The sequence below is a fragment of the Psammomys obesus genome, unplaced genomic scaffold, assembly GCF_907164565.1.
Source record: "Psammomys obesus unplaced genomic scaffold, mPsaObe1.curated_primary_1811, whole genome shotgun sequence".
NCBI lineage: Eukaryota > Metazoa > Chordata > Mammalia > Rodentia > Muridae > Psammomys > Psammomys obesus.
In genome coordinates, this window is record NW_026585644.1 from 3287900 (window position 1) to 3311009 (window position 23110).

Sequence of the window (23110 nt, forward strand, 5' to 3'; positions counted from 1 at the left end):
TAAAAGAATAACAATACTATATTTGACATCATGCACAATTGTACATCACCATTCTTGAAGCTGTAAGGTTTCTTTTCTGTTTTCTTCAAGAACAAAAAACAAACCACCTCCAACAACAACAAAAATGCCAGGCATGGTGATGCACACCTTTAATCCCAGCACTTGGAGGGCAGAGGCAGGTAGATTTCTTTGAGTTTGAGGCCAGGTTGGTCTACAAAGACAGTTCAGGACAGCCAGGGCTACACAGAGAAACCCTGTCTCAAAAAAACCAAGACTCTGTCTCAAAAAATAAGAATAAGAAATGAATAAACAAAGTTGTTTTCTCTTTGTTCATATCATGTCTTCAAGCCATTAATCTCTGGCCTACTAGCCAATGGATTATGGCTGCCTTGCACAAGCATCAGAGTATACCTGTGCTCATACATATGTCCATCAACCCTTTAAAAGAAAGGGCTTAAAGACTAATTCTGCTCTGCTTAGGAAGAAATTACTTTCTTCTCCGTCAAACTTCTACTTAACATTTTTGCACCTGTTTATTGAGTGTTTATTGAGCAGTACATTGAGATAATTACTCTGTGATATAAGCCCAGAGGCAAAGAACAAAACTCAATTCCTCGCAATAGAGAGCAAATTTCCCAGAAGAAGAAATCAACTTGAGATTAGAGAAGACACAGTGAGAGACAGTCATGGAAAAGTGCTGGGCATGTCTGAATGTGTCCTGCAAGAAGATGGACGAGGCAGGACAGGAATGGCAGCCGGGAAGTCAGGGGTAAGCACAGCACCTCAGAGACCGTGAAGGTCCAGCAGGGACATGCACGACTCAGGGACAGCTGGAAGCAAAATTAGCAAGATTCACTAACAGAGCAAATGCAGGGTTTGAGAGGAGGCCAAGGGTTCTGGACTTCTTTACATAACTTGGGAGAGACATTATAAGAGAACCACTAAGCAAAGGAAGAGAAGCTAAGGCAAAGGAGAGCTAAAGGATCAGCTTTACACACACTGAATATGAGGTACCTGGAGGTCATACAGACAGAGACATCCATCAGAGAGTTGGAAAAGTGATAGAGGACAGAAGTACAGGTAGGTAGACAGGACTGTGTTTGCAGTGTCAGTGACGTGCATGTGCTAGGACATGAGAAAAGATCACCGTGCCTAGGACAACAAGTGAAGAGCAGCAGCGAAGGAACAAATTTAGGATGAGTATGTAAAAGGCAAATGATGGGGGAAAGACTAGTCAGGTGAGCTTAAGGGTGAGTATGAGGGTGTACAACAAAAGAACGAAATTCAGAGGCCACTGCCGCTAATCCAGGGTGGGATGTCAGGATCCATCATTATTGCCAGAACCAGATTTCAAACAAACAAACAAACAAACAAAAACCTCAAGAAGTTGGTGCGACTGCAGCAGGTGGCAGGGCCTTTGAGAGGATTAAGCTGACAGGACAGGGTTAGGGACTTCAGGGAGGACTGTTATCATTTTACTGCGAGTGAAAATTGGGCACATGTGTGGGTTTTACAGGAGTATGCAAACTGCCGGGTGGTGTGGGGAACAGCCCAGACAGACAAATCCCTGACAGCACGAAAGCAGATGACTTTGAGGGACCCAGAAACCGACAGTGAGAAAATCGTGCTCTGACGCTAAAAAGAGTAGTTAGTGGGGAGTCTGAAGAAACATGTGTCATGATTTGGGATGCTGAACTTAGGAGGATCTGTTTACCGTGGCCTAATCCTAATACTGTTATAGGCAGTGACTGAGGGAAAGGCGAAACTGCAGCACCTCTGACAAAGGTTTCTGCAGCAGGCGGCCCAGGCAGTGCCCCACACCCCAGAGAGAGGGGGTGGAGATGACTGTCCTGCTCAGTGGGTCTCCAAGCACAAGCACAGGGAGGGCTGGGCCAGGAGAATCACAGAGACTAGTCAGCGAACAAGACTGACTGTGGTGGGTAGGAAAGACACAATAGAGGATATCCAGGTGCACGTGAAGATGTGAGTGTTTGCACTGTCAAAAGAAATTGGCAGGTAAATGGTAAGAACTGGAAGGGATTATCCTGAGTGAGCTGTCCCAGAAGCAGAAAGACACACACGGGATATACTCACTCATGTAGACATATAGTATAATATAATATAATATAATATAATATAATATAATATAATATAATATAATATAATATAATATAATATAATATAATATAATATAATATAATATAATATAATATAACATAACATAACACAACACAACACAACACAACACAACACAACACAACATAACATAATATAATATAATATAATATAATATAATATCATATAATATAATATAATATAGGATAAACCTACTACAATCTGTACATCTAAAGAAACTAATCAAGAGGGAGGACTCTGACTAAAATGCTCAATCCCTATCCTGAAAGGCAAAGAGGATGGACACCAGAAGAAGAAGAAAACAGAAAACAAGTAGGAACCTGCTACAGAGGGTCTCTGAAAGACTGCCCTGCAGATTATCAAAGCAGATGCTGAGATTTATGGCCAACTGTTGGGCAGAGTGCATGGAATCTTATGTAAGAAGTGGGAAATAGTAAGATCTGGAGAGGACAGGAACCCCACAAGGAGAGCAACAGAACCAGAAAATTTGAACACAGGGGCCTTCCCAGAGACTCATACTCCAACCAAGAACCAGGCATGGAGATAACCTAGAACCCCTGCACAGATGTAGCCCATGGCAGTTCAGTGTCCAAGTGGGTTCCATAGTAATGGGAAGAGGGACTGCCTCTGACATGAACTGATTGGCCTGCTCTTTGATCACCTCCCCCTGAGGGGGGAGCAGCCTTACCAGGCCACAGAAGATGACAATGCAGCCACTCCTAATGTGATCTGATAGACTAGGGTCAGAAGGAAGGAAAGGGGGACCTCCCCTATCAGTGGACTTGGGGAAGGGCATGTGTGAAGAAGGCGGAGGGAAGGTGGGATTAGGAGGGGAGGAGGGAGGAGTTTATGGGGGGGATACAAAGTGAATAAAGTATAATTAATAAAAGTTTTAAAAAAAAAGTAAGCACAGAGGAAGAGCTCTGAATTACACCGATGGACGGGAGTTAAAAGCACAGTACAGCGGCTCAACACCTGACGTCAAATAGTCCCAGCTACCTGCAGGGTGAAGGTCATGTCTAAGAAGTCAGGTGCTGAGAAGAGTGAAAGGGAGAGAGAAAAAGGAAGATTAGCAATCGCTGAGTATCAAACTTAAAAATTGCAATTTCTCATAGTTTTAGTAATAATAACTTAGGTACAAGAAGTCCTGTTTGCCGGCACTCAAGTCTGAGATCAGCTGTGAACCAGGCAGGCAGTGGCAAAGCAGGCAGGTTAGGCGTAGTGAGTGTACGGAGCAGGGAGCTGTTTCCTGGACTGCTGCTGGGACGGGGAAGCCAGAAGAAATGCCAGAACATGGCAGTCCTCACCACACATGCACTCGAGAACACGAGACACACCAGCCGTAAGAGAAGACAGAACGAGGATCTCCAAGACCAACCACATTTGGGTTAAGGCAGAATTTTTTTAAAAAAATGTGGAAAATGATTGAAAAAATGGTGAAATTTGTATCTAACTAATGGAAAATAGGAAAATAATTGGGAGCCTACCTGTCGTTCTAGCAGATTAATTATGACTTTGCTATGCTTTATGAATCCAGCCTCAGTTCTGCCATGACATCCGCAGGGGTGTCTCATAGAGCTGCCCTGAGTGAGTGGCTTTATCTCTGGAAAACACATTCCCTCCAGAAAAAGGCCTGGATCTAACTGATGACGAAAAATGTACACAGTGAGCTTTAAGTCAAGAGAATCTAGTGGCAATGATAACAGTCACGTTCTACCTCTTGTCTGGTGGAACTCAAGTGACAGTGGTGGAACTCAAGTGACGATGGCATGAACCTAAAATAGTAATGAAAATTTAAGCACTCTCTCAGTCTATAGATGGTGCAGTGTGACCACATGCCTAAATCTTACACACAAAAATCTTTGCGTTTCTGAGTATTACCGCATTGACCACTTACTTGTATGATAACAGTTTTCATTAGCCCGCCTTTACAAAAGGGGAATATTAAAGCAAAGAAAATTCCAACAAAGTTGCATAAGAAAATAAATCAAAGTGTGAGAAAAGTTATCCCAGGTCACCTTGGTTTTTTATTTTTGCCTAGTATTTATATGAACTTACATGTCATCCTGGTTATTAGGTTTTAAATTTTGTCAAGAAACTATGTGGATCTCAATAGGGTTAGATGAACCTAACTATACTTATAGAGTCCTAATCAAGGGTGGAGAAGAGGAAGCCATGGGCAAAGAAAAGGGCCAAGTCCAGACAATACCCACTGCTCCCTCACCACAAGCTGCACCACTATGAGCAATCTCCTGTACGTACGTCACCAAGGGGACAAGATCTGCCCCCTGAGGGGACGCTTGACTTACATGTTCTTTTACATAAATGGAAGAAAACGATCATACAACGGCTGCAGCAAATTACTACCGTAGTTAATAATCTTAAGCATATAAACAGAGTGGGTGAATATCTATAGCACATGGGATCCATATTTTTACCCTCATGCTGCTATGCTGCTCACTCTCTGAGCAGAGATCATATGTAACCTGAAATACATCTTGAAGCAAGATAAATGGCAATAAAATTTTTTGAGTGTGATAAAATAAACGCTACCTTTTTTTTTTTTTTTTTTTTTTTTTTGAAACAGGGTTTCTCTGTGTAGCTCTGAGAACTCACTCTGTAGACTTGGCTGGCCTCGAACTCAGAGATCTGTCTCTGACTCCTGAGTGTAGAGATTAAAGGCATGTGCCACCACAGCCCACCATCAGTGAGATGATTGTGGCCTCTTAAATTAGTATCAATATGTTAGCAGAAGTTTTGTAGAACTACAGAAATAAACCCTAAGAATGAAAAGCATGGGGCAGGAGAACTGACTCCTAGGTTAAAAGCACTTGTTGCTCTTGCAAAGGATCTGGGTTCAGAGCCATCCATATCCAATCATCAATATGAATGACATACGCACATTCAGGCAAAACAATCACATGTAAAACAAAACGAATAATTCTAATTAAAAATCAAACAATGCAAAGTTCAAGAAGTGATGACAAGTAAGATGTTTGTGTTCTCTGAGAGATGAACAGGTTAGCAACAAAGACTAGAAATAAAGGCTGGGCAGCAGGAAGGTGAAAACTGACAAGGTCAGACAGTGGCCGGGTGCCATTCTTGTTCACACATGCTACTGTGGGTTACAGATCACGCCAGCGAGCATGAGACATCACACGTGATCAACCAAGTCTGCAGTTGCTCCGTTTTCTAATGAGATTAGCCACCTGGTATCCTACGTGTCTGTGCACAGGCACATGTGTGATCATATGTGCGTATGTGATAGTCATTTATATGTGTAATGCACATGTATGTGGAGGCCAAGGGGGGGACTTCTCCTGTCTCATGTTTTGGCCGTCAGGTACTGTCTGCATTTTTTCTTAATGTCTTTTCATTGGCTTAGAACTCACCACGTTAGCTAGGATAGCTGCCAGCGAAGCCCAGAAACCTGCCTATCTCTGCCTCCCCAATATTGGGGTTACAAAAGCATGTCTGTTTGGGGTGTTGTTGGTGTTTTAAACTGGGCTCTAGGAATTCAACACAGGTCCTCAATCATGTAGCACAAACACCTAACCAACCCGGCCATCTCCCCACCTACTGACCCTGTGTTCTAGCAGGGAATTACAAATGGCACAGTTCTCGAAAATCACATGACTCTTAGCAAGGTACATGCTCAAAGAATTGTCATTCTTGTCGTGTTTGCTGTTAATGTGACTAATCGCATGTGGATACAACTGAACCCTGTTAGGAGCATTAGGGTTCCATGAAACAAAGAAACTCTAAAGAAGCCATGAATTATTTTTAAATAATAGTTATTATTTACACATAGAAGAACAATATTTATCAACTACACAAAAGTTGAAGACATTTTTCAAAAAAAAAAAACATACAAAAAAGAAACACCACCCATTTATTCCATTGATTTTATTTTTAGCCTTTCAGTAGGCTTATTTTTCAGTTACTTCTGCACAACTTAAAAAAAAAAAAGCTATGGGCTTATATTTTGTTTCATTTTACTTTATTTTAAGACAAAGACCCCAGCATATTACACAGGCTGGGCCAAAACTCGTGGGTTCCTGCAAACCTCCTGCTTCAATCTCAGAGAAGCTGGTGCACAGGAACCTGCCGTGCTGAAGCGTCTTTTGACAGCTCTGGATTATGCCATGGACACAGAGGGCACGTGCTTGCTGCCTGCAGAGGACAGCAGCCAGGCGCTTTGCTGTTCATAAAAATGTTTATGCATAGCTAGGGAAAGAGTCAGTCTTCTGAAAGAAAAGATCTAAGACAGGCAGATACAGAAGAAGGAAGAAGCCCTGGGGCCCAAACGAAGACACAAGCAGAAAAGTGGCTCGGAATTTGCGAACAGAACAAGAAGTGAGCATCTGCCCCCTGATGCTCATGGCTTACCTGCTTTGGGTTGTAAATCTCAGTGATAAACTTTCTTCAAATGAAGTAATAACCCTAATGGAAAGTAAGAGCTACATGCAGAACCTCATTGTTTGGCCTGTCTCTGTATGAATCTGAATCGGTACCTGCTGGATGCCCTCTTGCATTGTCTCTCCCTAACAAAGGGCTTTGCTGGTTTTGAATGGATCAGAACTTATCACATGGGGAAGAAAAAAAAAAAAGCTTAGATTTTGCCTACAATTCTACAAGCTAAATCTCCTTTGAGAAGAAAACTGAAAACCGTGGTCCAACATGATTTAAACCAACACTGAAATAATTGACAAATGTTCCTAGTCTTAACCCACGTTTCCAGGTAGAGAGCATCCAGATCAGCCTTAGTCTACAGCAGAGCCAATCATCGGAGATGTTCCAAAGCACAGTGTCAGTCCGCCATCATCAGCCATTTATTCATGGGGATGTGGCTCGCTGGACTGATCAGCACTCATTTTTGACTAGGCACCTGCATTTCTTTTAGCGTTATTTTTCAAATCATGCAGCAATAAAATTCTGTCACCAACACTGAACAACATAACAATACAAAAGCATCCACTGTCCAATGTATAAAATCAATTTCTTTTTTAAAAATAGTAATTTATTTTTGCCTTCCCTTGCTGCCGATGACATTGAATTGGCTGGCAAAGCTCTCATTCAAGCACTCATTTATTTTACAAATGAATATTGAGTGCCCTGGACACCAGAGCGATCACTGGCTGTGTAAGCAAACCGAACGTAGCTTAAATTTTGGCCCCTTCATTTAATAGTTTGGGGACACTGGGCAAATAAGCACCTTTTGACCATCTTTCTAAGCTGTTCAATGGAGATAAAAATCTCTGTCTTTTATGAAGATGCTTATAAGGTTTAAACTTACAAACAACCCAGCTACTTAAAACAATTTAAAACCAACCCAGACTAAGCTAACATTCAACAAATGTTTTCTCTGTTTTACTCTCTTACGTAAGAAGCTTAAAGACATACTAAGGCATATAACTTTCTCCCCACCCCCAGAATATTACAAATCAAAATGGAGAAAAGGCAAAATTATACAAATAATTATGAGAGAAGTGCCAAGTTGTTTAAGAAATAAAATATGCCTCCGTGTCAAGAAGAGGTCTTATGTGCGAGTGAATTACAGCTGACGTAACCCGCTGAAGAATCGGCAGACATAAAAAGTCCAGGAATGGAGTAGGGAGCGGAAAGACCATCACAAGCAAGGGGGATTCTATAACAAAATAATGACGGTGCTGATGGGGAAAGAGGATGAGGAAAAAATAGCATCTGGCCATGGCCACCGTGATAGGAATGACAAAAATGAAGCTCAGACGTCAGCTTTGTTGTGTTTTATGAATGTTTCTAGATTCTGTGTAGGTACCGGATGCTTTAATCTTCAGAAGAATTGAGGAGGAAAATGGTATGCCAGAGGCTCCTTATGCTCCAGCCCTCAGATGACACTTACCAGAAACAGTCCTTAACGCAGCGGTCACCGAGCAACGAGCTGCTCTCCTACCCCGCTCTGTGTACTATTGCAACAAACCTTGGAGAGCAGAAGAGCAGCAGTGCGCTGAGACCCTTAGGCGCCTCATGCTGTGATGGCCCACAGCCACACAGTGGGTTCTCTTGCTACTTTATAGCTGCCATTTTGCTACTGTTACGAATCGTAAGGCAAACATCTGATACACAGGGTCACCTGATACGGAGCCCCTGTGAAAGGGTCACAACCCCCAGTTGGGTTGTGGCCCACAGGTTGACAACTGCTGTTCTGAAACATTCAAGCTCCATAATATCATGGTTCTTTTCTTTTAAATATATTTTTGAAATTTTTATTACTTACACTTTATTCACTTTGTATCCCCCCATAAACCATTTCCTCCTCCCCTCCTAATCCTACCTTTCCTTCCCCTTCTCCACACACTACCCTCCCCAAGTCCACTGATAGGGGTGGTCCTCCTCTCCTTCCTTCTGATCTTAGTCTATCAGATCTCATCAGGAGTGGCTGCATTGTCTTCTTCTGTGGCCTGGTAAGGCTGCTCCCCCCTCAGGGGAAGGTGATCAAAGAGCAGGCCAATCAGATTATGTCAGAGGCAGTCCCTATTCCTATTACAATGGAACCCACTTGGACACTCACCTGCCATGGGCTACATCTGTGCAGGAGTTCTAGGTTATCTCCATGCATGCTACTTGGTTGGAGTATGATATCATGGTTCTTTTCTAATGACCACAAGCAGTTTTAGGATGTCCAACGCCCTAAAATCCTTAGGCGTCTACACCTGAGTATCCTCATTCAGTGTTCTTTCACAGATATTTCAGAGAATGACTGTTGTCCCTATTAAGAAGTTCCACAAACTGTGATTCTAAACTGTTGATATTTTTTTTTTTACAGCAGGAGGAAAACTACAGCCAAAAAGCTCTCATCTTCATTCATGGCCAGAGTGATTCCTCTCTCTAACAAAAATCTCCTTTGGAATGCCCTATATTATACTTCAGGACAAGCACAATATACTTTTGATTTGCCACGTACCTACAATAAAAGAGCAGTCTCAGTTCTTACATTTAAAAATACAGTAGTCATTTCGTAAAAAAAAAAAAAAATTCTAGGAAATTATTATATATAAGGCAGCTTTTGAAATAGTATTCAATCCTAATTAATTATGAAAACATTTCCATTAACTTATGAATATAATCGATTTTAAGTATTACATATGGTTAGTAGTTTTTCAATATTATTTTTAAAAATGATTTTGTCATGGATCTGTTTGAGCCTCATAACTTCCATTCATTATGGGAGCATATTATAATCAATAGATTATAAGAATTAACTGATTACTGGATTTGTTTATTACGTAATTAATGCCAATCAATCAAAATAACTATCAGGATACTACAAAAGAAAATTTTTTCAAATAGTTGTTACGATTACAGCACACTTCTGCTCTGTGTATAAATAGACCGTACTAATGAGATGCACTCCAGAGCAACAGCCCAACACCCGCCGTCCTCCAACTGTGAGTGGACGCACAACTGCCTGTTAGTGCGGGTAAGAGCTTAACATTCCGAAGCAAGCATCTTAGGCCAACAAAAGAAGCCACTTTTGTTTAGAACTCATTCTTATCAAACAGGCTGGGCCTATGAGTATTTATTAAAATCAAAATATTCTGAGGAATCCCTGCCATGTCAGCATTGAAAGTTGTCTAGACAGAAGCTCAAGGCCCAGTCTCAATCAACCGCTTAGTCAGTAAAACAAATAGCTAAAGCACTCACGCTCCTCTTTGTAAAGAAAACTACAACATGGAAACGTTTGGTAGGCAAAAAAAAAAAAAAAAAAAAAAAAAAAAAAAAGTTAGGTCCTAACGCTTTTGCTTTTTGCTGTTACCGACCCCCGCCCCCACCCCATCGCCAGAAGTAAATCTAATAAATGCCATTTCCTTTTTTCTCCACTAGAGGGCAGTCTTTCAAAGCAAGGGCCACACTCCGACAAGGCAGCTTTTGACCTGTTGAAAATTGATCCCACGGTCCACTCCTCTCAGGAAGTTTCTCCAGTATACCGCATGTCAAACATGCCTTTACCTTCTTCTAGCCCCCACAGGCGTTCTTGAGCTGAGCACATTACTATGCGGCTACGGTTTCTAGCCTAAATATTCAAATTATTTTACATACAATGCCTATCTAGAATATTTTCCTACTTAAACAGCCATTCAGAGTTGATAGCTTTACAGATGGAAAGAAATCACTTTAAGTGTTCAATTCATTGTAGTGGGAAAGCATCGCTGAGTAATAAGTCACACACCTGAAGCACACACCGGTATCTGCGCACGCATACGTACGGATGCACACACAAGCAATGCACATGAATAGCCCATGTGTGCTCTAAGATTTACTGTACCGCATAAAAACAAACAGTCATAATCGGAAAAGTCTATTTTGTCACTGCTTGCCCTTATATACCATTGCTGTGACTTCTGGAGAAGCAAATATTTAAAAGTCTGGTCAGTGCAGATAAGAAATGCCATTGTAAAACCTAAGCAAAGAAACAAACTTAAAAGTCACAAAGCCCCAAAACATTAACCAAAAAAATGAAAGAAAGAAGGAAGAAAAGAAGGAGGGGGGAGGAGAGAGAGAGAGAGAGAGAGAGAGAGCCACCAACCGCAAGCACACAGGCTACTTTAAGCAGGACCTGCGGGGAAGCAAACACCACACAGAAAAACTGCAGGCTGCTCTCCTTAAACACAAACCCTGTTAAACTTCACAGAGAGGGAGTCTGAGTCGCTACCAAGTGCTTTTAATATTCAGGAAATCCTTCTTCATAAGCGTTTCCTGTCTGCTCTCAGAGAGAGAGAGAGAGAGAGAGAGAGAGAAAACACAGTTTCTCCAAATGACTGATAACACCCCAAATGGGAAAACTTGTTGAAAATTGCTGCACATTCTTCCAAAAGGAGAAAAAAAAAAAAAGGGGAAGGGAAGGAGGCGATTCCAGGGAGAACCGCAAGCCCGGCTGTCTGTTTGTACCCAGGCAGCGCTGTCATAGGACAGACAGGCGGCGCCAGCCAACCAGGCTGCGGCAGCTGCGAGCGCTCCAGCCGGCGGGCCGAGGCCATTGGCTGCTCTCTGGGGAGCGGAGGGCGCTCGGTTATTAATGACCGCCGAGCAGGCAGCACCATGTCAGTGTGACAAGCGATCTGGTGGACGATGCGCGCCTAACCACCATGGAAACCAGGAGAAATACAGCAGGCCAGCAGGGTCCGTCCTCGCTCGGCTGAGAGCCTCAGCCTGCGCCGGAGACAGTCGCAGACGAAATAAGGCATCCTGGCCGCAGGCTCCTGCCTCTCCGTGTTTTAGGAGAAAAAGAGAAAGAGAGAGATCCCATTCGTTGCATGCGTGCATATCTATAGTATTTAACTGTGCACACTTTATCACACACATATGCACCTATTTAGACTGGGGCAAGGCGACAGCCATGTGATTCTTCAGCCCAGGGACTGAGCGAGCAGGGATGCCGGAGGAGGGCTGGCCCTGCATCTGCTACCTAAAGGTAAGTTTAAAATATACCTATGCATGTAGACGTTCTCTAGTTCGCGTCTGGCTGGTGCCTGGGTTTTTGCACTGCAGTTCTTTGATGTTTCCCCAGTGTCTGAATTCTAAGGGCATTTTCCTTGGCGTTTCACTTCGGAGTGAGCATGCAAACCCCTCCGGCTCTGTGTGTGCCTAGCTGTGTTCGTGGGATTCTCAACCAGGCGATTTACTAGCTTGAATGCCCATCAGAGGATGTGAGTGGGAGAGAAAAAGCAGTTCTGGGGGAGGAGAAATAGGAAGGAGAGAGAAAGGGACTGAGGGGGAAGAGAAAAAAAAAACTGAGAGAGAAGCAAGGAGAGAGAGCAGAGAGACAGGGATGGGTGAGAGGGAGACGGAAGACTGGGGGTCCTTTTTTATTATTTTTTCCTACGGTTCTTGAAATGAAAAGCAGATCACTCCTGTTCCCTGTTCTGAAGCCCATGTTTTTCACCCCCTGCCCCAGGGGACGGAGATTAAGGTGAATGCTGTTTTGCCGGAGTGAAGGGCACCAGGCAGAGTAGCAGAATGAACGTATCACAGACAGTTATTGAATTTCTGCCAGGCTACATCTTACCCATGGTGGTAAATGACTTCCCTTTAATAACACCCCATCCCCTCGCCAGGCTGAAGGGACGGTGCAAACGTCTGATTGCTAATGCAGCCAAAGAAGCCACCATGCTAGGTGAGAGGATCTAGGAAGCAGAGTTCTGGTCTTACTGGTAATTAACAGGATCACATAGGAGGCTCCAGAGTGCAGCTCCTGTTTACAGAGATTGTCTGTTCAGCCCAACGGTAACATCCCCTTTGCTCTTACAGAGCTGGATGGTGTTAACTCCGCTTTAATTTATTCATTTTTAACAATATGTCCTTGTTCCAGTGCCTCTAATTTTAGTGAAAGCAGGCGATGAACACGAGTGAGAATCTTTCTAGTTTATGGAAAAGGAGACAGTGTGAGAAATAAAAAGGAACGGAAAAATTTAAAGTGCCTGTCAGGAAAACAGTGTGCCCGGGCTCCCCATCTTCAGTTCCAGAAGCAACGCCTTTGAGACAGAATTACTGTCAGTCAGCTCTGAGCATCCATGTAGTGATGATTCACGGAATACTCCGTGGACTGATTTTTTTTTTTTTTTTTTTTTTTTTTTTTACTTCCAGTCTTGTAACTGGAAGCCAGCTACTTAGAATATGCTTTCAGAGCAACACCAATTGAGGATGGCTGTGGAGACCTTCACTGCCCCTGCTAATGGGTCCTGTGGAGACATTAAAACAATCCCAGCATTTATAGTTCATCTGCTGGAGCCCTCCTCTCCTCTCTCAGTCCAACACACAGTTAACGGAGTCAGCTGCTTGGAAACTGGGTGCTCATTCTCTTCCCAAACTGTGATTTGAGACTTGCTGGTTTCCTAGTTCTTACCAGACACCAGAACTGAAAGACAATAAGCAGCCTCTTAGATCCTCCCACCTTCCCATAAATGTGTCAAAGAAAAAAAAAAAAAAAGAGTAGTTTACACTATGTAATGTAAGAAGTCAATTAATTCCGGCGACCTTTGTAAACGACAACAGTAAAGCAGCCTGACAATCTGCCCTGCCTTCGATTTTCCCTCTGTGAAATGAACAAGTTTCAGGAAAGGGTTCCGGCTTGGAGTGAAAAATGAAAGGAGCTGAAGCGTTAGCGAGCATTATTGGCAGCCCGGCGTGCACTGCCTCCAACGCCACATGCAATCCATATGAAAAACACAATGATTTATCACGGCGAGGAAAGCTGTTGCATTTGCTTTTCTTCTAGTCATTAGGAGTGCTGCTGTTGGAACAGATTGGAGCCGTTATTTTGAGGCAGTACCTAACTTCCTGAGTGAGAGAGGAGGCCGGGAGAGGATGCACAGACAGATCCCCGTGTCAAACGCCTTTCTAGTGGAGCACTGCAGTATGGATTTCAGCTGCCACCAGACCCTTTCCCGGGAAACTTTTCATTACTGAACAGATGCACCCTTACATCTTACCCAGCCTAATTTTAAATCACCAGCAGTAACAGCTAAGAGCGGTGGATTCATTCTGTAACCTGAGAAAAGCTCTAATAGATAATTGGTGTATTAGCAGTACCGGCTCGGATCTGAGAAAAGCTGGCAGTCCAGGCCCTGGGTGGTGTCACTGTGTGCCAGTGAGTTTGGTGATACGGTCGCCCACCTGTGCTGGGATCTCTGGAAGACTTGAGCACCCATACGCTCACCAGTCATGAAGCAGTGTTTGAAATGACAGCTTTGTGGCAAGGCAGGCCACTAAGGGCCATCTTTGCAGGGTGCTGTTTGTCAAAGGCAAAGGGCTGAGTTAGAACGCTGGTGAGGAGGTGGAATTTTTCTTTGGCGGCTGTAGTTGCCGCTGCTGTTGTTTAATAAAGTGTATTACATTGTTTTCTTGGGAGGCAATTTAGGAATGATGAAAAAGATGATTAGTTTACAAATCATTGATTCTTTGTTCCTATTTTCTACACTTCCTGCTTCTTCCCTTAATCAGTTTGAAGTTGCAATTTCTCCTTACTCTTTGTTTCTCTCACTCTGGTGTCAATTTACTGTTTAACATAACATTGATGCTCACTAGGAGCTGACAAGGTTGATCAGAAAGGATGGTGACCTAAGATTTTTTTTAAATTAAGTGTTAATGCTAGGCTGATGGATCTGAAGATCATTAAAAGGAAGCTACCAGCATGGCTAAAAAATGTGCCACTACCTCAAGCCCAAGTAAACATCTCCCCAAAGAATAATTCAGTGTAAAAGCATATGGTTTGAACCTGTCTTAAGAAACACTTCATGTCTGTGGGCCACTGACATAGTCTACAAGGCTTTGGTTTTGAGTGTTGAGCTATTGATGAATTGCTTCCTTGGCATAGGAAAGTAAACACAGCAATGATCACTAAACACAGAAACAGAACTTGTCCACACTGTCAACGCGAAGCTCTAACACTGGCTATTCAAGGAACACGTAGGAAAACTTGGCTAGGTGCCATGTGTACATGGGACAGCACAGAATCCCAGCTCTGGTGGTAAAGCGATATCTGGGACGGGAGCCTCATGGCTTCTGAGCCTTGGTCACAATGTAAAGGGAAATCAAATTTTAGTATGAAAAAGTAGACCTTAACAATGGATGAGAAAAGTAACTTGGACAATAGGAATGTTTCCTTTTACTTGATGGAAGGAGTGGAAGGTCTCCAACGATACTGTTTGCAAGTCAATCAGTGCAAGATTAGTGAGGACAACTTAACATTCACTTGGTAGAGTGCATAATTGTGACGTTTGTACATACCTGTTTGCTAACATATCCATTCATCTTTAGACCATAAGGAAGGACTATTTTTTTCTAAAGAGACCATTAGGTATTTTACAAAATTACACAGCTTTAGCATGGGAGAATGAAACATGGTATCTTCATAGCCTAATAGCGTATTAGAATAAAAAGCAATTCATCTAATATGTTCATTTGATAGGTGAAGAGGCCCAGAGAACTTAACATTTTTATAATTATAATGAAATAAAATCATTAGATTTTGAATTTGCTCAGCTATTGACTGGAGAGTTCTAGAGCAAAAACCCTTTTTTATTTTCATTCCATTATTCCAAGTTGGCCTCCTATGTCTCACAGAAAGATGCAGCGCATACAGCATTTAAAAGTTGCTTATCCAGATAATGAAATTTATAGACACAGCAGTCACCATGCAGTGGTTATTCCAAGTGTACGGCGCAGACATTTCAAAGGCCCAGTTTCCATTTATACAAAGGCCACTGTAGCGGAAGGTGAGTCGGGCAGTGCAGAGCGCTCCCCAGCTCTTCAAGTTCTCAGGAAGAATGCCGCTACCCTTTGCCCAGACATACGTTTGTTAATTATAAGCTGCACATTTTCTTAAGTCCATATTATTCTGCTTCAGAGATTTCAAGATACTTAAGACTGTCCTCACACCTCACGCCTAGCTCGTACATGCCAGGAGGAAACAATCTACCCCTTCTTCCAAATTCTGAACTACTGTTTTCACTTTAAGAGTGAGAGCTCTTATAAGCAATGCCATTTCTCTACTTTTATGGCTCATTTTTTATTTTGTAAAACTTCCCTCTGTTTCTGAAATGTTCCCCAGAGTTTAATGTAATAGTAGTTAACAGACCCCCAAACTTTTGGGAAATAAAAATACTAAAAATGCTTTAAAAAAAACAGAGGCTGTGGATGTTTAAAACTGTTGTGCGCGAAGCACCTTTCCACACTGGAGCGGCCTGATGGCCAGGTATCAGAACCGTCATCTTCAAGTGAGGTCTTGTTAAGTAAGAACAATACAGACATGGGAGGAGCCGAGGTTGGGATGAGCAGGAGGAAGTAGAGCAGTCCTCACTGCCATATTTGAAACTCCAGAAGCCAAACTTCTCCTTCACTATCTCCTCTTACAGACCAGACCCTTCCTAGTCCTACATTTTCCACATGGTATCACAGTAGATCTCCATGGCTTTCTGCAGACTAAAGCTCTACATTTCTTAATTGAAATTACAATTAGAAGTGTCATGCCTGTGTTAAATGGGTAGGGCCTTCCGGTGGAGTTCTGACAGCCTGTTAAGGGTCACAGCACTTCAAGAAAACTGATGCTTTCCCATGTGGTAGGAAACGGATGAGAGGTAGGTAATGGGGAGGATTTGATCAAAACACATGACTTGTCTTACATAACTAAAACATATTACCAGTCTTTAGAAAGAACTACTCTAAGGCGCTCTACCCTGACTCTTCCACACATGTCTGACATAAGCACTGAGATAGTCACATGAGTGGGACGGCCTCAAAACCTGATGTAACCAGTAACAGGCCAACCAGGGGCTTTTCTAGTTACCAAGGATTACGACACAAGTTCTCAGGTCACTAGATGACCCACCAGTGAGAACAGGGAAGGTACTCCTTTGGTATCTCCTCCCTGGTTAGTAAACCATGAGAAGAAATTGACACACAACAATTCAAAAATCTTACTAACTTAAATATGTAAACTGCTCAATTTGCAAAATAAGAAAGCTAAAATTCCAACAAACTTAGGGGACAAAATATTTCTTAGTTTGAGAACCTATGTGATATATATATATATATATATTTGGGGTTATTATATATATATTATATACATATTATTTTTAAAAGTATTATAGTCTTTTAAATGAATGAAAATAACCCCAAATTTAAAAAAAAAAAAAAAAAAAGTGCATATGTGTGCTGTCAAGATGTTCTCCCAGCAGGGGGAGCACTCATAGCTCACAGCAGCTCCACTCAGGGAAGTCTGGTCTTCAGGACTTTGACTTCCACATGAGGAGATCCTCTAAGGCAATGAAGAGCTTTGCATCAGTAACCAGTCCCCTTCCTGGGGGCTGAAACCATCAGGACCCACGTCTCTGTGGGACCAGGAAGGGGAGCAGAGTTTTTCTGTTGTACAAAGCAGGACTCTGGACCTGGTGCTCCTATCACCTTGCTCACAAGTGTGCCTGGCTAGGCCGGAGCCTCAGAAAGGCTCAGATGCAAGGCGGGCGTGAATAACATGAAATTGCTGGATGTTTTGGCTGTAGAAAATGCATAAGGGGCTTCATATTCACTATGGTAAAGAATATGGATTTAGGCTTATACACCTTTCCTAAGACTACTAAATTAATAAAGAAAGCCAAATTAGTTTAGCAGAGTCATTCCCTAAAATAATTTTTCTATAATACCCTACAGTCTCATGACAAAAAGAAAAAATTAAGGCTTTTAAATTACACTGTCAAAAACTTGTAAGTTTACTTTAGTTAAGAAAATAAAAACAAAAAAATCAAAACATATTCAAAGCAGACATATTGTCCCCATATGACTCACGTGTATTCATAACTTTAGAGTATTTATTCTCCTTATCACCACATTTAGATGCCTAAGAAATCCTGGCCTGTCTGAGCTTGCTCAGTGTTTGTGGGCTCTGCTTCATTCTATTCTTATCAAGAGTGAGTCTCGGAAATGCTGAGTGCTGAGTATGTTCAGCAAACTGTCCAGCACCTGCAGCACACAGGGGAGCTCAGTGACCTTTGCTGGAGACTCGGCAGTTGTAGGGAATCACTTCGCTACAGAGCGAGAAGATGGTATTCTAATTCTTACAAAGGGCAAGGGAGCGATGGCCTCATACTGCAGGTGCCTAAAGCCCTGAGAGCAAAAATACAGAGTAAGGAAAGGGTCCAGCTTCCAAGACTCCATCACCAAAGAGAAGGGGCAGTAGGAGGGAGAGAGCAAAACCACATGAGACCACACGTGGAACAGAAATATACTCAAAGCACACACAAACCTGGGGAGCTCTGGTCATCCTAACTTTTGCATGAAAAATACATAAAATGTCATTATAAGATATGAGCTTAGATTTTATTCATCCAACAAGATAATCTGCTGTGTGAGCAGCTGAATGCATTGGCTTCCCAAGAAGATCATTTATGTTTATTCCTCTGCCTGCCACACATTTTAATGATCTTTCCCTCCTCAAAGGATGCCACAGGTGACAGTCAGCCACCGCTTTAGAATCAGGGAGCCTGTTGCCAAAGTACCATTTCCTTAATCAGTTACTTTGTTTGTAAGGAGCAAGCAAATTCCACTTTCATTTCAAAGTCCCATTTTTCATTTTCACTGTGCTATTATGGAACAAAATGGTCAAAGAAATGGAGAATTAAAATAAATACTGTGGCATGAATTATATAAGCAGGAAACCTGTAAGTTCTCTTAGACAGTACTCTATTGACTCCAGCAATGGTGGTAATATTAGCAGTTCTCATTTATCAACAATGTGCTTCATGTGACAAACACTGCAGCAAAGTCCTCCATGCTCACAACAGCCACATAAAATACCATTATTAATTCCATTATATAAATGAATAAGACAAGGCTTAGAAAAGAAAGGCAATACAAAAATTAAAGACAGAACAAGAATAGGAGCCTAAGTCAGCATGTCTCTACAAAACACGCATTTGCGCCGCATAGGTCAACTGTGCCTCTCGTTGATGCGATTAAGTCTAAATGGCCCTCCTTGGAGTCACATTGCTCACTAATCTCCAACACCAATCATCATTTCATACCACATTCAAGTACGAAGCGCTTTGCTACACTCATTCATATGTCCTTTTTCCGCCTGAAGAATAGTAGTTTACCTACCTCTAGATAACTGTTGATACCCATTGGACTGAGTTTTATAATTCAGTTCCTAAAGTTATCTTCCTTCACATTTTCTAAGTAGGAGTCAAAGTCAATGTGCTTCATCACCGGAGGCACGGTGGCACAGAATGCAAAACTTAGCTCTCAAGTCTCAAATTTCAATATAGATCAATAATAATCCCACAAAGGATTTAATCTCAATCTGTTGACCCTTTGTCCTCTTGCATTCTCTTTTTTAAAGTCTGAATAACATCACTGAAGCAGGAGCACCAGCTTCAATGAAATTTATTGATCATCCCCAGGATCAATGACCTTCTAGCTCTGTGGAGTTAATTGTTAGAGGCTGTCATTTGGTTTTCAAAGCACATGCAAAGCCAAACCTAAAACTTCATCAGAAATTATTTACACTGGATTTTGGTAAACTGAGTTTCCCACTGTGACCCTTCAACAAAAGCTAGCAGGGAGTCCTCAACTTCTGTGTCCTACATGGAAAAGCTAACTGAGAAATTAATGTAAAAGCATTTTTGAGGGTAGTTTCAACAGTGAAGACACACACTTGCCACCAAGCCTGACCCCCTGAATTGAACCCCTAAACTCCACTTGCTAGAAGGAAGAAAACTGAATCTCACAATCTTTTTTTAACTGAGGCTATCTCCAGCAACTAGGAAGAGAATGTATAGCCACATACAATGCCTTATAAAAATAGAAACATATTTTAAATCATAACTAGTTAGACAAATGAAATAAAATTTAATTATCAAAAATGTTCAATTCGGAAACAATAAAAATAGTCTAATGTATCATCATCACCTAACTAAAATTACATAAAGGATATGTATATATTAAAGTTATTGTACTTATTTATTTTTTTTTCTTGTGTCTTTGGGTGCATGCATTTATGGGGGCGGCATAAATCCATGCAGGTGGAAGTCAAATAAAAACCTGTTGGAACCAACAGGCTCTCTCTCCTTGCATCGCACGGCCTTTAGGTTTGGTAGCAGGCTTCTTTACCCCCAACCCAGGTCATCTTGTCTGTTCAGCATGAATAATTTTTAATTGAAAGCTTTAAATAGCATATTTCCTGCTACTTCTTACAGTTATTTACAATAGTAGACAAAGAGGGTGGAAAGGAAGAGAGAGGCTGGCCAATACTGATTCAGCAACAGTGTATCCTGAACCCTGATGGAGCTCTATACAGGCCTCATCTAGTGAGGAAGCTGGGCCTCCACCTAGATAAACACCTTTCCAAAGTCATTCAGTGACAGGGGCTTGACTTCAGACTTTAGATAGACTGCACAAGCCATATTCTGAAGAAGAATGAGAGTGTTCCGTACCAGTGATGGTTTTAACAAAAGGCTAATGTTTCTCCCAGTGGAAGCACTTCTCATAGGCATTTCTGACATGAGGCTTCAGTGTGTCAGCAGAGATCTTACATAATAATTAGTAAAATTTGCCACATGGGATAATTTGAGCATTCCAATCTTATTTCATGAATAATGAAAATTTAGTTTACTTCAACTAATTAAAAATTTTCACTTAAATTTATTTATTAATCTGTACAGCCAGGTGTACTATGCACTAAAAGGATCATGAATTACAGAAGGATTTATAAACGTCTAAGAGTTCCACCATATTTTAGGGAACAAAAGTTGGATTTAAAATAACTAGTTTTCTTGAGCATAAACATCTTACAAGTTGCATAAGAGAACAATGCTCCTAACATCATTTCACTCCTGAAAAAAACGACTCAGTTTGGAAAACCCTGCCAACTTTCTATTTATTTTTCTATACTTTGAATATCTGGAGAAGACGCAGTCAGTTCTGCATTGACATGTGTCCCATAAGTAATTTTCCCGATCTGGAATGGGAAGCCTTCCCCTGGGCTAGCACAGCTCTTCTCCCACAGTGTAGCAGAGGCACTAACACACTCAGCTGTAACTTCACACGGGCAGGCGCCTTCCCATTCCATAGCATCACTCCTAACTACAGGCAACATGTGCCTCCTGGTTTCACTTGGAAGTGACTTCTATGTATCTTTGAAGAAGATATATTCTAAGACAAGACACTACTTGGTCATTCATTGGAAAATGGCATTTTGTTTTGGTTAAAGAGCACGGATTCACTCACATTCAGTGCATACTGGTAAGTGGCATATGTATCCTGGCAAATAGACTCGAACACTTTTACTCGTGCTGATATATCTCAAACTCCCTTGATAATTTTATTTAAGTGTAGAATTTCAGGAATTCTGAGAGTAACATCTCAGACGCTCTAGTGAAATACTGCAAAAAAAAAAAAAAAAATCCTAAGCAGTAAATAGCTAAAAGATTGGGCCTTTGCTGTTCTATTGTAGGCCAAGTAAATAGTTTTTAATCTGTGAAAACAGCTTGAATTTATACAGAATATGCATATAATAGGTATTCCACCACTAAGCTAAAGGTAAAGTCGAAAGGATTCCAACAAAGCAGCAAAATGACAGAAACAGTGTTATTCTGATAATCACTGGCATGAGTAATGGCTTCATGCTTCAGATGAATCTATGCTGAACACTTAAGATATTTAATTTTTGCAATAATCCTGTGAGATGAGCATCATTATTCCTCATCCTTTATCAGTTACAGAGACAGAGACATGTAAAGGCAGGAAAACCAGAGTCTATTTGACTCCTGAACTCCTGGACTCCTAGGCTACTTCTGTTGAATCGTGTTCTGAGAACACAAGAGAAAAAAAGAGAAAAGTAAAAGATTTGTGTTCACCATCTAATAAAATTTAGGGGTGAGTATGGACCCAACAGGGGCCTAGCTCAGCAGCAGCCCTGGAAGGCACGCTTGAGACCAAAGCGCCATTTCATCCTCAGATCCCCAGCTATCTCTGGGTCACATGTATACCCACGCAATCTTTCTGTAAGTCTGCTTTGCTAGACAAATGAACCCTGTTAAGGCAGCACCTCCTTCTTATGTGCATGGATTCAGTCTTTTTTTTTTTTCAAAACTGCCAGTTATGAAACCCCAAGTGGAGAAGAGATAATAGCCATATAATTTTATTTCCTCAGTACCCTTTACGTCTTGATTCTATAACCATAGCTCAGTTATTCATAAGTCAATATCATCTTAGGGATTGACTATTTATTTTATCATCTTATTTTGATGTTTTGTTAAGCATTGTCCTCGCTTCTGTTCCTCGATTCCAGTTTATATATTTCGATTTAGTGAGCTTATGCTATCACCGTATCAGTTATAAGAAAGGAAGGGAGAGTAGAAATGAAATTACTGAGTACAGTTGTCAACAGTCATGAGAAATCATGCTAAGCAACACAAAAGTTTCGCCATTCCTCCATTACTTAGTCTGCTCTGTTTCTGGCTTTAGGAAAAAGTGCTAAGATAGACTTCGAAATGAAGGGAAGTATAAAGTTGTTAGAAGGGATGATGAATGGAGTTCTTACCAAGGGAACATGGAGATAAGACATTTGTGCATTCGTGGGAAGCTGTATGCTTCACTTACTCTAACTTTAAATATGTTTAGAGATAAGTAGGTTCTCATTCCATAAGATCATGAGCAAAATTGATTCAAACTGTGAAGGTCAAGACTTCCCAGACATTTAGATAAACAAGAAAACAAAGAAGATAGAGAGACTGCCTCATACATGTAAAAGTAAGGGAGAATTTGAAGACAGGGCTGGGTGCAATTTGTGGGCCCACTTGCTATTTCAGGAGCATCCAGTCCAGAGCCAGGCCCATTTCTGCAGCATAGGTCTCCTTGAGAGAAAAAGGTTTCTACCCGTGTAGATTATTAAAAATACTCACTTAAAATTCTTTTAATTGTCCTTGAAAATTCACTTGAATCTTCCTTATGAACTTAAGAATTGATATACCAATATGCTGAAGAATTGTCAAATGGATGTCAAATAACCTTCAATTTGCAGTAATAGCATTTCTACATATCTGGCGCCTAGTTATTCCAGTTAACATCCTATATGAAACTCACATTACGCAGCTGACAGACAAAATATTAATACATGGCAGGACATGTGCAGTAAGTGAGAATGAGGCATCACAAATGTCCATAAACTGACCAAACACGGCTACATGTGTTGCCAGCCACCATGAGAACACAATTCATTGACTGACAATTTGCATCAGCTTTGCTTGCTTATTCTGCAAATCACAAAAATGGGTTGCTGTGGCAACTGCCACATGCTATTTAGCTTGCTGTTGGAAAGTGCCTCCCGGAGTACCTTTGAAGAAACAAATACAGCATGCTTTTCATTGTTTCTCCCACCCTAGGGAGACAACTCTCCTGACAGGACGCCTAATTTTTTATAGCTTTAAAATGGGCCTGCTTT

At 41.5% G+C, this 23110-nt stretch overlaps 2 protein-coding genes across 10 annotated transcripts in view; one reads left to right on the top strand and one right to left on the bottom strand.

Moving 5' to 3' along the window:
- Immp2l (inner mitochondrial membrane peptidase subunit 2) overlaps positions 1–23110 on the bottom strand; it is an 815753-nt gene that overhangs the window by 399197 nt on the left and 393446 nt on the right. The gene's annotated exons all lie outside the window — the stretch shown is intronic.
- Positions 11234–23110, top strand: part of Lrrn3 (leucine rich repeat neuronal 3) — a 31033-nt gene continuing 19156 nt past the window's right edge. For 3 of the 4 annotated variants that reach the window (XM_055623999.1, XM_055623989.1, XM_055623980.1), the window contains exon 1: positions 11234–11587. The gene's annotated coding sequence lies outside the window, so the exon portion shown is untranslated. Of the gene's footprint in view, positions 11588–13390; positions 14008–23110 lie in introns of those variants that run through there. The other variant, XR_008722016.1, reaches the window with a different exon arrangement.